Below are 14,358 nucleotides of genomic sequence, written 5' to 3'. Positions count from 1 at the left end.
ATGGCACTAGTATCTCTGTTGCAGTTTTCTGGGAGAGAACACAAAAGTATATATTTCACTACAAGTGCATTTTATGCGCATACAAACAATGGCATAAGATTTTATTACAAGTCAGAATCGTGCTATTCATGCAAGGGGGTCACCACTAATGCTTAAGGTATCCTCCTGTTTGTGTTATCCTTGCCAACTCCAGCTTCATTTCACAGTCATCATGTATCTTTTTCACAAGGTGACGTTTATACCATATAAGGTAGCATCATGTCTATTTATTGCTTTGTAATACAAAGGAAGTCTGTTGCAGACAAATGCTTAGTCTGTTAGACATAATACCTGATACTTGCCAAGTAGCATTTTCTACAATTGTGCCAATTAAAATGTGAAATTGCTACCACTTATTTTTGAACTCTCATGTTCTGGCAGTCAGGAAACCATGCCATAACTCATCAAGAAGCAGCTCTCTTGGCTTATCTATGATAGTCTTATTTTTCCTCTAGTCTTTAACCTTCTCGTGACCTGAGGAAATGCAATTTGATAATTCTCTCCTTCTGCGGTGTCTGTCCCAAAAGTACCCACATACCTCAGCCTGTAGATCAGTGTTTTGTGCCTCTGAAGTGTTTCTGGTGGTCAAACACATGCCATTGTGCCGGACTCTTCCTACAAATCTCTCCTGGGTGGACAGAAACCCCTGTGTGGATAGCTGCTCGTGTCCATGCTGTGAGCATTTCCATATTGCACCTTCAGGATTGCTGGGTATCCCATCAGCTCCAGCAAGCTTTAGTCACACAGTCACTAGAACCCTTGACTGCTACAACGGTTTGCAAGGAACACTCTGATTTGCACCAATGCACACAGGTGCCCTTCATAACAGAAGGACTGGTTTGCTGAATGCCTTCATGGAGAAGGTTAGTGATCTCCTGCCCCAGGGATCCTTTGGCTGGTGTACCGCATGAGCTCTGGTCAGGTTTTTATTTGATTATGTTTAAAGCCCTGATACTTTGTGTCTTGGAGAGATACCAAGTACTTGTCATGGACTCACGGGAGTACAGCAGGACCAAGGACTAAGGTACCAGCTGTCTTGAGAGGATTGGGAAGGAACTTTCTAGGGACAAGGTGGTATTCATGTGGTGATGAGGTGGGGAAGGACACAACTGTGAGTGTTAAAGGTCTTTCAGGGTTAGGAGTCAGTGAACAAGCCGTGATATCAAGTTACTCACACTTTGCTACCAGCAAAAGAGGAAAATTCTTTCTATTCTACAAGTGAAAAAAGGGTTTCTTTCCTTTTCTGTGCAGGACATGGGAAAGATCCCTCACAGCCCTGCCCATAGCAAACAACAGTTCCATGGCCTTGCTGCCCTAGAGCTATTCAGAAGCCACCAAATCTTGGAAAGAGGCTGCTCTGCATCTTAGCCCATCTTGCAATACTCTGAAACCAGGCACTTACCCCAGCTGTGCTGCCAAGGCCCACAAGCAAAAAAAACCCCAAACTCTGCAGACCAACAATATGAAGAGAATCCATTTTGGCACTCTAGAGAATCACCCCATGAAAGTGGTATTTTGTTCTGACCAACATGGGGCCTCCCAAAGAAAGGCATGCAATACATTTCCTATCAGGGCAGCCTCCATAACAAGATCAAGGACTGTCTATCCCCATGTGAAGTCATCTGGAGGAAACAACACAAAAGAGAAGAGGAAAATCAATCCCACTAGACATTCCTGAAGGCTTTTTCTGGCCCCTGCCTTAACCGCGCGCACATTTTAGCCATGTTTCACATCCTTGCCCAGCTCAGTGTTGAGCCAAACAGAAGCTGACTTTGGAGTTGGTCTAAGTACATCTGTGTCTTTATGCATTTGGCTGCACAGAATATGGTGAAAAAACATTTCAGTCATCTCCACCTCCTCCATAATCAACTGATTTCAAACAGGCCAACAGAGCTCCCAGAATCCCAATGGGTGATGGTAGGCAAAACTTTGTGTGATGGGAGTGAGGAACAGATGGGCCATTTGGGATCGTGTAGTCCAGTCTCAATTTTGTTTTTGACCTCTCAGGATTCAGCCTGGGAGGGGGTCAGCTAGGTGTACCTTAGCTGTTTTGTTAGCTGCTGTCTGTAACACAGGATAATTATAAATTGGGGATGGTGAAAGGGAGGGGCAGGAAAGCCTAGCTGGGAGAGAGAGGGAGGGATAAAGGGAGGAAGGAGAAAAGCAGCCTGGAGCATCAGGCAATGTTTTGGACATGAACAACCTTGCTGCAATATTGCTCAGCTTTTCTACTTGTGCATTCTCAGATGTTCATGCATGTTCTCCTTTCTGCTGTTGCCCATGCAGCCTTATCAGTGGACTGAGTCTGGGAGGTGTTTAAAGCGAGGAGTGACTGTGGAAGACCTAAAGAACAGCTGGTTGAATGCCGCTGGTCAAGACTTCTGCTGGTTTGTGGTTTGGTATAATTCCTCGTGCAATAGATACATAGACCTGGTTTGCCTTATCTATTTCTTTCATTGTGCACTCTGAAATGGGCAATTCCAACTTTCTCTGTATCTATTTCCCCTTCTGTTAGAATCTTTGCAGTTTCTAGTCACGGCTAGCAGCCTTTCACAAATTATGCAGCTTTTCTAACTAAGGAATAAGTAGATTAAGAGATAAGCAAGGCCCATAAACCTCATAACGAGCAAGACTTGCACTTTTTCACAAGCATAGTACAGTTACTGTTATTTCTAACACCATTTCACAGCTTACCAATAGAGTCTATAGAGTGTGCGGGTAAAAGTAACAGAGCCAAGCAAAGCTACAACACCATACATTAAATCTTTGCTGAAACATAAGAAGAGAGCTCGTGTTCGTGTGTGTGAATTACCAAGTTTGCAGATTATTAGCACGAATGCAAAAAGCTTCTAGCACAGCATACGCTAAATACATTAGTGGTATATTCCAGAAAGCATCATTTTCCCAAGCTATAGGTCTTGCTGACATATGTGGTGGAAAGGATAATTCTGCCAGTTGTCTGTTTGCTTCAAATCCTGCGATTTTGGAGCAAGTTTAAAGCAATGTGCTTAATAGCCTTTGAAAAATTGCAATGCTATCTATCTGTGTGGAAAGTCACATATCAATGACATTTGGTTGGCACAGTGCGTTTTGAGAAAAATGGCAGAGAAAACAGTTGGCACTAAGTTTTGAGAAAAAATGTATCAGAAAGTGTGAGTCTGTATGCAGTAAACTCACATTTTATTTGCTCATACATCACTTCATCAGGGTATTCAATAATTCTTTTGGAAAATGTGTGAGTGACATGTAAAGCAGTTTTTATATACAGCAAGGATTTTTCTTTTAACCTAACTGATGTTCTCACAACCTATGCCATATACGATATGCTGGGTAGTACAGTATTGTCCTCCTAAAAGAATCAGCCCATCCATTCGCATTTTGCAGGACATCTGCGAGGCAGGGGCAGGTGTTCATATGCATAGGGTAAATGACTGGTGCCCTGCCATGGATGTACGTGGATGTGGTGGATCTGTATCTTCATTTGATCACCTAAATATTGATGCCATGATTGCAGATTGTAGGGGAAAGCTGCTCCATATTTCCAGTTCAGCTCCAATTGGAAACTAGCAAGTGGCACCCCAGCTGCAGTCCCTCTTCTTCACACCATAAATCACAGCCAGTTAGAAATTGCAGCCCTGTGGAGAAGGACTTGGGAGTACCGGTGGATGAGAGATGGGACATGAACCGGCAATGTGCGCTTGCAGCCCAGAAGGCCAGTTGTATCTTCGGCTGCATCAGAAGCAGCATGACCAGCAGGTGGAGGGAGGTGATTCTACCCCTCTGCTCCGCTCTGGTGAGACCTCACCTGGAGTCCTGTGTCCAGATCTGGGGTCCTCAGCACAGGACAGACATGGACCTGTTGGCTAGAGGAGGCCACCAAGATGATCAGAGGGCTGGAACAGCTCCGCTATGAGGACAGGCTGAGAGAGTTGAGTTTGTTCATCCTGGAGAAGAAAAGGCTCTGAGGGGACCTTATTATGGACTTTGAGCACTTAAAGTGGGCTTATAAGAAAGATGGAAAGGAACTTTGTTAGTAGGGCCTGTTAGGACAGTACAAGGGGTAATGTTTTAAACTAAAAGAGGGGAGATTCAGGTTGGACATGAGGAAGAAATTTTTTATGCTGAGGGTGGTGAAACACTGTCCCAGGTTGCCCAGAGAGGTGGTGGATGCACCATCCTTGGAGACATCCCAGGCCAGGATGGATGGGGCTCTGAGCAACCTGATCTGGATGAAGATGTCCCTGCTCGTGGCAGGGGTGGCACTGGATGAGCTTTGAAGATCCCTTCCAATCCAAACTATTTGAAGATTTGATGATTCTATGACTAAAAATGCTAAGGCATCAGACTGCTGAAGCCTTTTTGCCCACCGGACAAGACAGCAGCCTTTTGGGAATAAGGAGTTCAGCGTCTCACTGGTGGGCTGAGGTTGGCAGCTTTTGGTAGTCTTTGTAGGAGCGTGTGGATGGGGCAGAAAGTTATCTCTGTGCAGGTATGTGGAAACACCTTTGGAGTCCTTGTGTGGTGGTGGCCCTGCACTTCTCTTCCCATAACACTCCGAGTGACTTTCCTACAGCCTATAATTAACAGTTGTAACACTTCAGCAGTGAAATCCACTCCACACGTCCTGGCCACGTAACTTAGACCAAGGGGTGACTTCATATGTATTTTTTGTGTGCCAATATTTTAATGCATTGCAACTCAAGCTCTCTTCCTTTGGGGCAATCTTTGTTTCAAACTACTATTCCCCTAAAACTCATGCCTCAGTTGTTGATGACAGAGCTACAACTATTACCATTAAAGATACAAGCTAGACAATAAATACCACAAATATGTACGCTGTATGTAAAGTGCACATACATTGAAAACCTTCCTGTGATTTGCAGTGATTAATTCATACACTGTTCCTTGAGAATCAGTTGAGAAAGATATAAATCAGAAAATCAGCTGCCTACAATATGCTGTTGAGGTAATTGCAAAGTTTCTACATTGATTGTTAATATGGCAACAGCATGTTTTAGGGGACAAAAAAAGGATTGGAGAGAAGGGAATAGCTCTTGTAAGACTCAGCTGTGCCTGTCAGAACTGTTAAAAGAGTAATACTTTTTGTTAGGCAATAAACTGGAATCCCCACCGTGCTTCATTTAGTTTCCAAAATTCATAATGCAGCCTGTTTCCAAAAAAATTATTGGCTCGTGAGTAAAAAAATATGGAAGTTTATGCAGAATGCTTTAGAGCTTGCTCATGATATGCTAATTGCTGCGTCACTTTACCTGAATTACCATTCAACAGTATTGAACTGTTTAAATATACTGTAGGTAATGTCATGTTGCCGCACAGATCACATTTAATGAGATAGTGCTGTACTGGCTGTATATTTTCTCCAACTTTATGTAGTGTTTAATCCACATTCTTTATATTCTAAGACAGTGAAAATTGTGACTATTCAGGGAATACAACCTCTTAGTTTTGCCTTTAAGCATTAATAAGCAGATCTGAAAGAGTGTATTAACAGAGCACTGCGAAAGCTGAGTCTATGGGCACGGGCCAGATTTTGCCATCGAGGAGCCCAGAACCCAGCAGTGAATTTACTCCAGCAGAGACTGTCAGCAAACAGCTCGTGAACCCGTGGTCTCCCACTCAGACACTGAAAATACAGCCAAGCAGGGCAGGAGTGATACGTGAGCCTGACCATCTAAGCAAAAAGGGATTCTATTCTTTGTGAAGCTTTTTGGGCAGAGGTGCCTGGAATATAACTATTCGCTGCCAACAATTACTTTTAAAATAGAGCAACAAGTCTCTTTTATATCAAAGAGGGAGAAACAATTTGTATGAATGTCAAGCGGGGGTGAAACACCACTGGTCACGCTCATAGTTCCTACACACATCCCAGGTTTTGGTGGTTTAAAAAGAGACACAGGCAGGTTTTTTTGCCACATAATTTCATAAGTGACCCAACCTCTGGCAATCGGATTGTTATAAATGGGAAGATAAATGGGAAGGTAACAAATACAAATGTTTGATCAACAATTAGTAGGCATTATGTTTGATTTCTTTTCTGTGAACCTGATATTGTTTTGGCAATACCGAATGTATCTTTAACATCTGATCATTTAGTCTAAAAATAATATTAAAAACAAACAAAAATCCCACAACCCCCTCCCCCCAAATGCAACTCACTTTAACTTTACAATTTATTTCAAAAAGGCAGACAAAATGTTACACTAAATGGTAGTAGCGATGTATATCCTTTCTTGGGGTCTTAGTTATGCCTCGTTATGTGGTTCTGTCATAAATATTTATAAATGTGACATACAACTCTGCTATTTTTACCAGAATTCTCAGTGATTTTCCAGTAAACATTTTGTGCAGACTGGAAGGGGAGAGACAGCACTTGCTCGTTCACTACTGAGGGAAAGGCACCAGGTAGATGCAATAGTGTTGGGGCAATGGAGAAACCCCATGGGCTGGTGACAGTAAAAGTCCACATCCGTGCAGCTCAGACATATCAGACATAAGAATCCACTCCGCCATCAAAGTTTCTTTGCTGTGAGAAGCCTGGGATGTCTAATTAGCTGTGAACTCTGCCTGAACTTTTCCTTGAGCTGAGTGCTACGTTGTGTAGCCTCCCTAGTGTCTAATGAGGGTGAAATCGCACTGCAGTACTAATCTAATTCAGGTCAAAACAAACAAAGCAGGAGATAGCGGTCTGCTGGAGGCCAGTCTTTTATTAGTTCCTGTACTCAAAGAGGTGCTTGTTCATTTAACCTCAAATAGCCCTTTTTGTCTTGTACTTAATTTAAAAACCAAGCAGCAAATGATTTGCGGCAGTGATCTGCAAAGCAGCCTAGGGAAGTTAGGTGTGCAGGTCCTATGTCTGGAAGTAGCTTTGGTCCTTACATAATTTTTCAGCAGAGGAACGGGTTTTCAGTGAAAAGAAGTGTTTTCCAAGATAGGTGATTTTTTAAAAATTCATGTTAATTGAAAAATATGTGGGGTTTTCATATTTTTCCCACTTGTCCACCAGAAAAGGAAGATCATAACCACAAAATGTTTTGCCTGGAATAGCACATTTTTATTTGGAGGATGGTAAACCAGGTACCCTGACTGTTGCCTCTCCCATTTTTTCTTCCTAGGAGACCAAGTGGAACTAAGGAAACCAGGGTGTCACATACAAGAACTTGGTCAAAAAACTGTTCCCCCAACCTGCTGCACATAAGCAGGATCAGGTACGCACCAGGTTTCCCAGGTGCTGTGGGGTAGGGCCTTCCTGAGACAAAAGTGGCATCTTTACATACTGGTTTTACGTGGATTTTCCTCCCAAGAATGTCTGTATGACATAAATAGGGAAATGAATTCAATTGTTTGTTCTCAGAAGCGAAGAAAAACTTCATCTTGTTTCTTCTACACCCATGAAAACACGGGGGAATCGCACAGGAACAAAAAATAAAGCAACATACATGAAAAATAAAACCATATTTTGTTATTAACATAAATAGCATTTCTGAACTAATTTTCATATCTGATCAGGTGTTAGGCTATCCAACCCATGGGCCTGTTTTTATGCAGCACAAAGTGAGATCTTAGGAACTGAAATGGGATAACCAAATAATTTACCTGATTTTCATTGCTGTTAATTTAATCCCATGAAACTTCCAATAGTAAAGCAGGGTGGATCTAGTCTGAAACGAGCTGAAACTTCACAAAACCCCTTTCCACAACACAAACTATGAATTTGCAGGCCAGTGCAAACCTGAACACAATTCGTAAAGCCTGCAATAAATCGGAACAGCATTTCATTGCAGCCGTGGTAGGGAGAGCAGGGCTGAGTTGATGTAAAGGCAAAAAGCACTCTAAATAATGAACTGCTGAGTAAGAGTCAAGTCTGGATTACAGTACATACCTTATGGCTATCAGCAAGCAATACAGGGAATGGAAATGGGCTCTGAAAAATGCATTCAATCAGGGAAATTGCCCCACCTGTAGCTCATTAACAGGATTAAGCCCTGATACAAAGTGACAGTCAGTTTTATTTGTTTAGGCAAAAAGCTTGCTCTCTTTGTAGGTTTTGGCATATCCAGCTGGCTTCAACAATATGGATCTGAGACAGCTAGTGTAGCTTTAATGTTAAATTAGCCAGGGTTAAAGGCTTGCCAAAGCCAGGCAGAAACAAAGTGTTCTTTTTTGCGAAGTTGGCACATGGGTTGGGTTTCATTTCAGTAGCACCCATGTGGTAGGTAGTCCATTTCCCGCATCCACGACAACATTGCTCCAGGTATTAAATGTCATTTTGTCACCAGAGCTGCACACTATTGCAGTGCTCTCCGGGGCTGAGAAAACCGTGTAAACGCCCCATCGCTTGTCGGGAAATGGTTTTCTGCGCTTGCAGTGCTTGGGGAGGTGGAGCAAAAGGGGAAACCCAAAGATCAGCCCTTTGTTTAGAAGAGACTCGCACTGCAGAAATCTGAGGTCTGCTCTGAAGTCTAAACAGGAGATAAAGGCTCAAGTCCTCAGCTGGTAAAAATTAGTGCCGCTACTGTGAACTTCTGGAGCTGCCGCGGTTTAGTTTATTGTACGACAGCTGGAGTGTGGTCGGCAGCGTGTAACTGATTCATTGCTGCGCCGTTCCAGCTCCGTGCGGGGGAACGGGCGCTGGATAGGTGGCTCAGGCTCCAGTGTTTGCTAAATATGGCTGGTGGTCTGGATTCAGCTTTGGAAAATAAATATATGAGGCTTTTTAAAGGTTTTTACATTGCTATTTTAAAATCCAGCGAGTCATAATTTATCTCACTTCTTGCGTTTGGAGGCAATGGTGTGTATTTATGGATGTTAGACAGCAGAGCTTATGTGAATGCAAGTAGGGGAATTATTTGTGTATTCCTGTACAGCAACATAGCATCCAAAACGCAGAAATGTGTTTGTTATTACTAATCAGAACTTTCCTTTCTAAATGCAACTGGTGCATGTTGTTCCCTTGGCACTGTTGCTACCACCCCATCACCAGGCTGCCCAAGGCCAGCATAAACCTCTTCTTGCATTGAGAAAATAATATAGAACTAAAACATTAAAAACAAAACAATGACAAAAAAACCCCACAAAACAAACACCCTCCCCCCCCATTTCTCATTCTCCAGAATTATTTGCTATGCACCTTTTCCAGAGCTTATTCTAAGGCCTAGACCTGATGGGTTAGGAAAAAGATTTCTTTGGAAACTTCTTTCTGCTCATTTGCACCTTTTTTTTCCCCAGCAGCTGGTGTGAGAACCATGATTCGGAGATGGAGCAGATACAGTAGCCGTTGTGCTTCTCTCCAGCAGTGCTGCAGTGCTGGTGTCTTTGGGGTTGTCCAGCCCAGTGATGCTTAAGGTAATCTGGGCTTGAGAAGTGAAATTTATTGTATTTAAGAAAAGTCAGTGTTAAACCCCTCAACATTCTGCTATGTCAGAACGTGATGTACTTATATCTTAAATAAAATGCAAAGTAAACATGGTAATTTAGCAGCTATAAACCATTGTGAACTTTGGCATTAAGGGGGCAGAACATGCTGGAAAATTTTGCTCATGTCACAGCTTAGTGAAATTTTAATCATTAGGAATCAGGCACACATGATAAAAGGAGCGATTTTGACAAAAGCGAAGACCGATACCTTCAAAAATTTGGCTCAAAAAGCAGAATACAGTACTTGCCAGAGAGGAAGACTGAGGTAGATATGTGAATCAAACTGTACCAAATCTTTACAGAACAGACTTGTTTATGCCTATTGTTCTAGCACTAAAAGTAGATGGGCAACATAGCTATATAAGACACCAGAATCTGTCATCACTTATAGCCAGAAAACACCACAGATAATGGACTATAATGCAACGTAAGTAGTGCTGCCATGAAACCAGAGTAATTTCATTTAGATCAGAGGCTTCGGTTTGTGTGGTAGAGACTTATGAATATAATAATTCTTAGTCATGATGGATTATCCTCCCAATGTACTACAGTGCTCTGGGCTTTTACAGAAATGCCGGCCTCAGTTACACGTTTTGTTTTAGTCTGTGCCCCGTGATATGTATTAGGCTTGTGATAGATATGAGCCACTAAAGATCAAAATGAAATCCCTAAATCCAGGATAGTCTCAGAGATCATAACATAAGCTACCCAAAACAACAAAGAAAATTGTACCATTAACTCAGAGGATATAGGTGATCATAAGTAGTTTTTTGAACAAGTGAGAAATAAAGTCATGAAAGGCCCAGAGAACTGGCAAGATTTATCTGTATTGCAGGAGAATGTCTATAGTCACCCGGTGAAACTAATGTCTTTCTTGTTGTAAACTATTTTTAAGAGTTCTGGAGAACAGTGATTCCACACACATTCATTCTTACATGTGGGAAGCAAGTAGGAAACCCTGAAAATTTCCTTCTCTACCCACTAGAAATGCCCTATTGCAGATCCTATAGGATTTAAAAAGGTTAGAGTTTGTCATCCTTTGCTTTATGTCTGTTTTGTGTTAGCACTTGTTAAACAACATGTAGACGTGTATCTCCTTTTGCATGTATACAATACGGTCAAAAATGAAATAAATTCCTCTTCCTAGGCTCAAATATTTCAGCAGGAAGGATGGTGGTTGCCAACCAAAGAAGATAATGCTCTGTTCCTCAGAAGCTCACATCATCCCTATCTGAAAACCTTCACTGTTTTTTCGGACAGATCATGAGTCTTCCAATGAACTTTATTTTTTCAGACATCTCCTTGTTTGGAAGGTGATGCTCAGAAATAGTGTTGTCAATGGGGTCATAGCGTTATTTAATATCTCTAGATTAGTCTTCACATGCATGACATAGGCTGGCACAGGTCTTTGCCTTGTATGTTCTTCAAGATGTTTTGAAGCATTTTAAACTCCCTCAGGCTGCAGGACAAGTGTGATTAAGGCACTCACAGTCCAGGGATCTTGGTGGATCTTGCTGTGTCTTCCTTTCAATCCACACACCAGGGTCTTCTTCCCAGAGGCTAGATAATGAAGGCAAACTGGGGGAGGGTTGAATAAGGAGGTGGAGAGTGGAGATTTATATCTGTGGCAGTCCCTATACTGGAGCAGAGGCATAACTAGAGCTCAAGAATTGCTTCAGGTTCCTGCAGCTCACACTCAGCTCTGGTTACTCCATTCTCAACGTGTAACGGAGACATCATGAAATGTAAGCTGACACTTCTCAGCAGTGTCTTTCTTTGGAGTGTCAAATCAATTCGTGGTTTTAAGTTTTGCACTGAAGTATAAGGAAGACACTAATGTCCATATTCATGTTTTATCATTGCAGTTGTCCAAAGGTTTTATAACTGTAGAAAATAGATGGAAAAAAAAATCTTGAGGGACCCAGGGCTTGCACAGAAAAGAAGCCAGTTGGATTTATTTAGCTACTGCATGTTGGATCATTGAGTAGAAATTTGATAGTAGCGCAGGAACATAGTAACATCTTTTTAACTAGTTTTTATTCCACGTATTTTAACTCCACAGAGATTCATGATGCAGTCACTGTGACACACAAAAGTAGTTAGTTCTCAGCTTGTAATCCATATGTGAAAAAAGCATTTGTCTCCTTAGCCAAGGTTCACTTGCATTCACAGCATATGGAGCTGAACTTTTCCTGTTTTCTTTCCTGGCCAAAAAAGCTTTGCCTTAAACTTATATCTGGCGTAATAGTGCTGATTTCAGTTACTTCAGCAATGAATAAGACCCATAGCTTATTTTTAGGCCATGTAATGGTACCAGTAAAACAATACTGATGACTGTAAGTTTGACTCGCATTAATGGATTAAATGTGGGTAGATGCAAACAGATGGCATTGGTTGCTTTGTCGCTTCCTGGCAGAGCTGGCCTCATTAAAACAGCAATTTTGCTGAAGCTTTTGTGCATGTGATTAAAGTTGCCAAAACTTTTAAATAGGCAGAGTTTCAAAGTGATAGTTGGGAGGGTTTCCAAATGTATCTGGCATAGCACAGCACTCCACATTAGACTTGTAAAGCTGGATGTTTTTGAGAATAAAAGAGATCTTTCATTTACCCAATAGGCACTTTTATCATTTCATATGTCATCTGTTGTATTTGTAAGAATGTTTGTTTCCCTCCAAAGAAAACAGTCAGTGGGATGTAATGAAGAACTATTTAGTAAACAGTATGCTAGATGGCTGTAATATCCCTGACACTTCTCTGAGCTTTGTCAGAAACAGAACAGAGTGAAAATGTTCTCACAAATGAGAATTCACAAATGAATGTGGGCGAGAGGGAGAGATGAGTGCGGCATTCACTGCTGCGCAGTGATGCAGACTACTGACAATTACCAGCAATTTGCGCATTTTTGTTCAAACTGCAATTTGTTTCTTTTGCAGTGAGAGCTGGTGCTGCTGGTGGGAAGAATTATACAATTATAGATTCATTTTGGTTGGAAAAGACCAATCATTGAGTCCAACTCTTAACCTAACCCTGTCAACTCCACCACTAAACCAAGTCCCTAAGAGCCTCATCTATGTGTCTTTTGAACACCTCCAGGGATGGTGACTCAATCACTTAGCTGGGCAGCCTGTTCTAACAACCTTTTTGAAGACTGCTACTGTTCTTATGTTGAATTAAAGTGTATTTGCAAAAGCATTAGTATTTATTGCCCAAAGGAAGGGTGACTTTCAGAACTGCACTGACACTCCTGCAAGGTGTTTTAACCACAGAGCATTAGTGCAACCATGAGCAAATTGTTTAACCTTTCTGTACGCTGTTGCTGCAGGATGATAACAAAATAAAACTACCTGCTCGTGGCTGTAAAATGGATATAAGGGCAGAGGAGAACAGAATTGTTTTGACATTTGTGAGCTGAGGCTAAAGCTGAAAGATTTCTCTTAGCAGAAAACATTTTGTCTACTTGTCATTTTGAGCAAGTTAAAAATGGAGGGGTTGCTTTTTGCTGGTAATTAGCAGATTGAGGCTTGCATCTGATGGTGGAAGGGACTGAATGAAAACTCAGATGAATCAGTTGAGCGGCAAACCTATTTGGAGAAATGAACCCAATATTTGAGAGGTCTCAAATACGTAGCAAACATTTTAATTCCCTTGGTTCCAAGAATATTGCAACAGGCCACATAGAAAAGCCTAAAGTTTGATATACAGTATCTGGTTTTAGGAAGGAGATTATGCTTGTGCATGTGCTGGATCTATTGCAGTTAATGACACACGAGAAATACGGTTTTAATGGGTTCACAGATGATTTATTACAGGAGCAGAACATCATAAATTTGATAATCCTACTAATTTGAGAAAATATGTAACAAGCACATTGATGTAATTGTGTTTGTGCTGTATTCACTTGTGTGGAACAGTTTAATTTATATTTGTAGGAAATTTCCATTCAAAGGCAAATCACACAACAGTACATACATATACAGACATACAAAATTCTACTACAAAATACTGGTATCTCCAGGCAAAAAAAGGGACTATTTTACAATTACAGAATACGAACTACTTATAAATTGGCAAATCTCTGAAAGAAGAGTTTTGAACTTGGCTGTATTTGTGCAAATTTATAGAAAAACCTTGCCTTAGTAATGAAAGCAGAAACTAACAAAATATCTCGTGAGGATCTGTTCCACTGATTTATTAACACTGGTCCTGGAGATGTGAAGACCATTCATGAATGATGAAACCATCTCCAGTTTTAAACTAAAAGCAAGAATCTAATTCAAATTAGTGTAATGAACTGCCACTAATAGATAGTCTCATGAGATTATTATTTTAGCTCTTTTCAGGAGAATCTGTCAGGAGAAGGGGTTGGAAGAAGGAACTCAAGCAAGCTGTGTAAAACCTCCTATTTCTATGCAGTAAGCGATTCTTACATCTGATTCCTTCCTACTTTTACAATGGAGTTGTAAATTATTTGATTTGGACACCGAGCTTAAGGAAAAACCACGGTGTCTTCAGGAAAGCCCTCATGCTCTCCTCAGGGGGGATATTGTTTCCTTTCACTCTCACAAAGCAATTTGACTGGCTTCCTGGATGTGTGTTGCCCCAAACGATGGCATGCAGGGTGTTTTCCCCAACAGAGGAGCACATTTTAATGCGGCAACATATAATCATTCTTGCTACTCATGGATTCCCAGCTTTTTTTCCATGACTGATTTTCACGAGCAGCAGCGATGGCTTCCCCTTTTCTTCAGAGGAGGAATCTGAAGTGTTTTCTCTGTGATGTGAAAAAAGGCAGGAACTCAACCAGATTCAGATGGTTCAGTTATCTCAGGTGTATCTGTGATCAGCTGGGTCTTGGGCCTACCTTTCAAAGACAACCAGCTTACC

The 14,358-nt window shown here is 41.4% G+C and overlaps 1 long non-coding RNA gene across 1 annotated transcript; it reads left to right on the top strand.

Moving 5' to 3' along the window:
- The first annotated feature begins 8,423 nt into the window (after positions 1 to 8,423).
- Positions 8,424 to 11,267, top strand: LOC110364283 (uncharacterized). Its single transcript, XR_010472606.1, has 3 exons — positions 8,424 to 8,553; positions 9,286 to 9,402; positions 10,622 to 11,267. It is a non-coding gene; the product is annotated as an uncharacterized LOC110364283 (long non-coding RNA).
- Positions 11,268 to 14,358: the final 3,091 nt, after the last annotated feature.

This window comes from Columba livia, chromosome 4 (assembly GCF_036013475.1).
Source record: "Columba livia isolate bColLiv1 breed racing homer chromosome 4, bColLiv1.pat.W.v2, whole genome shotgun sequence".
Taxonomy (NCBI): Eukaryota; Metazoa; Chordata; class Aves; order Columbiformes; family Columbidae; genus Columba; species Columba livia.
This window is presented reverse-complemented; position numbering and strand designations above follow the sequence as displayed.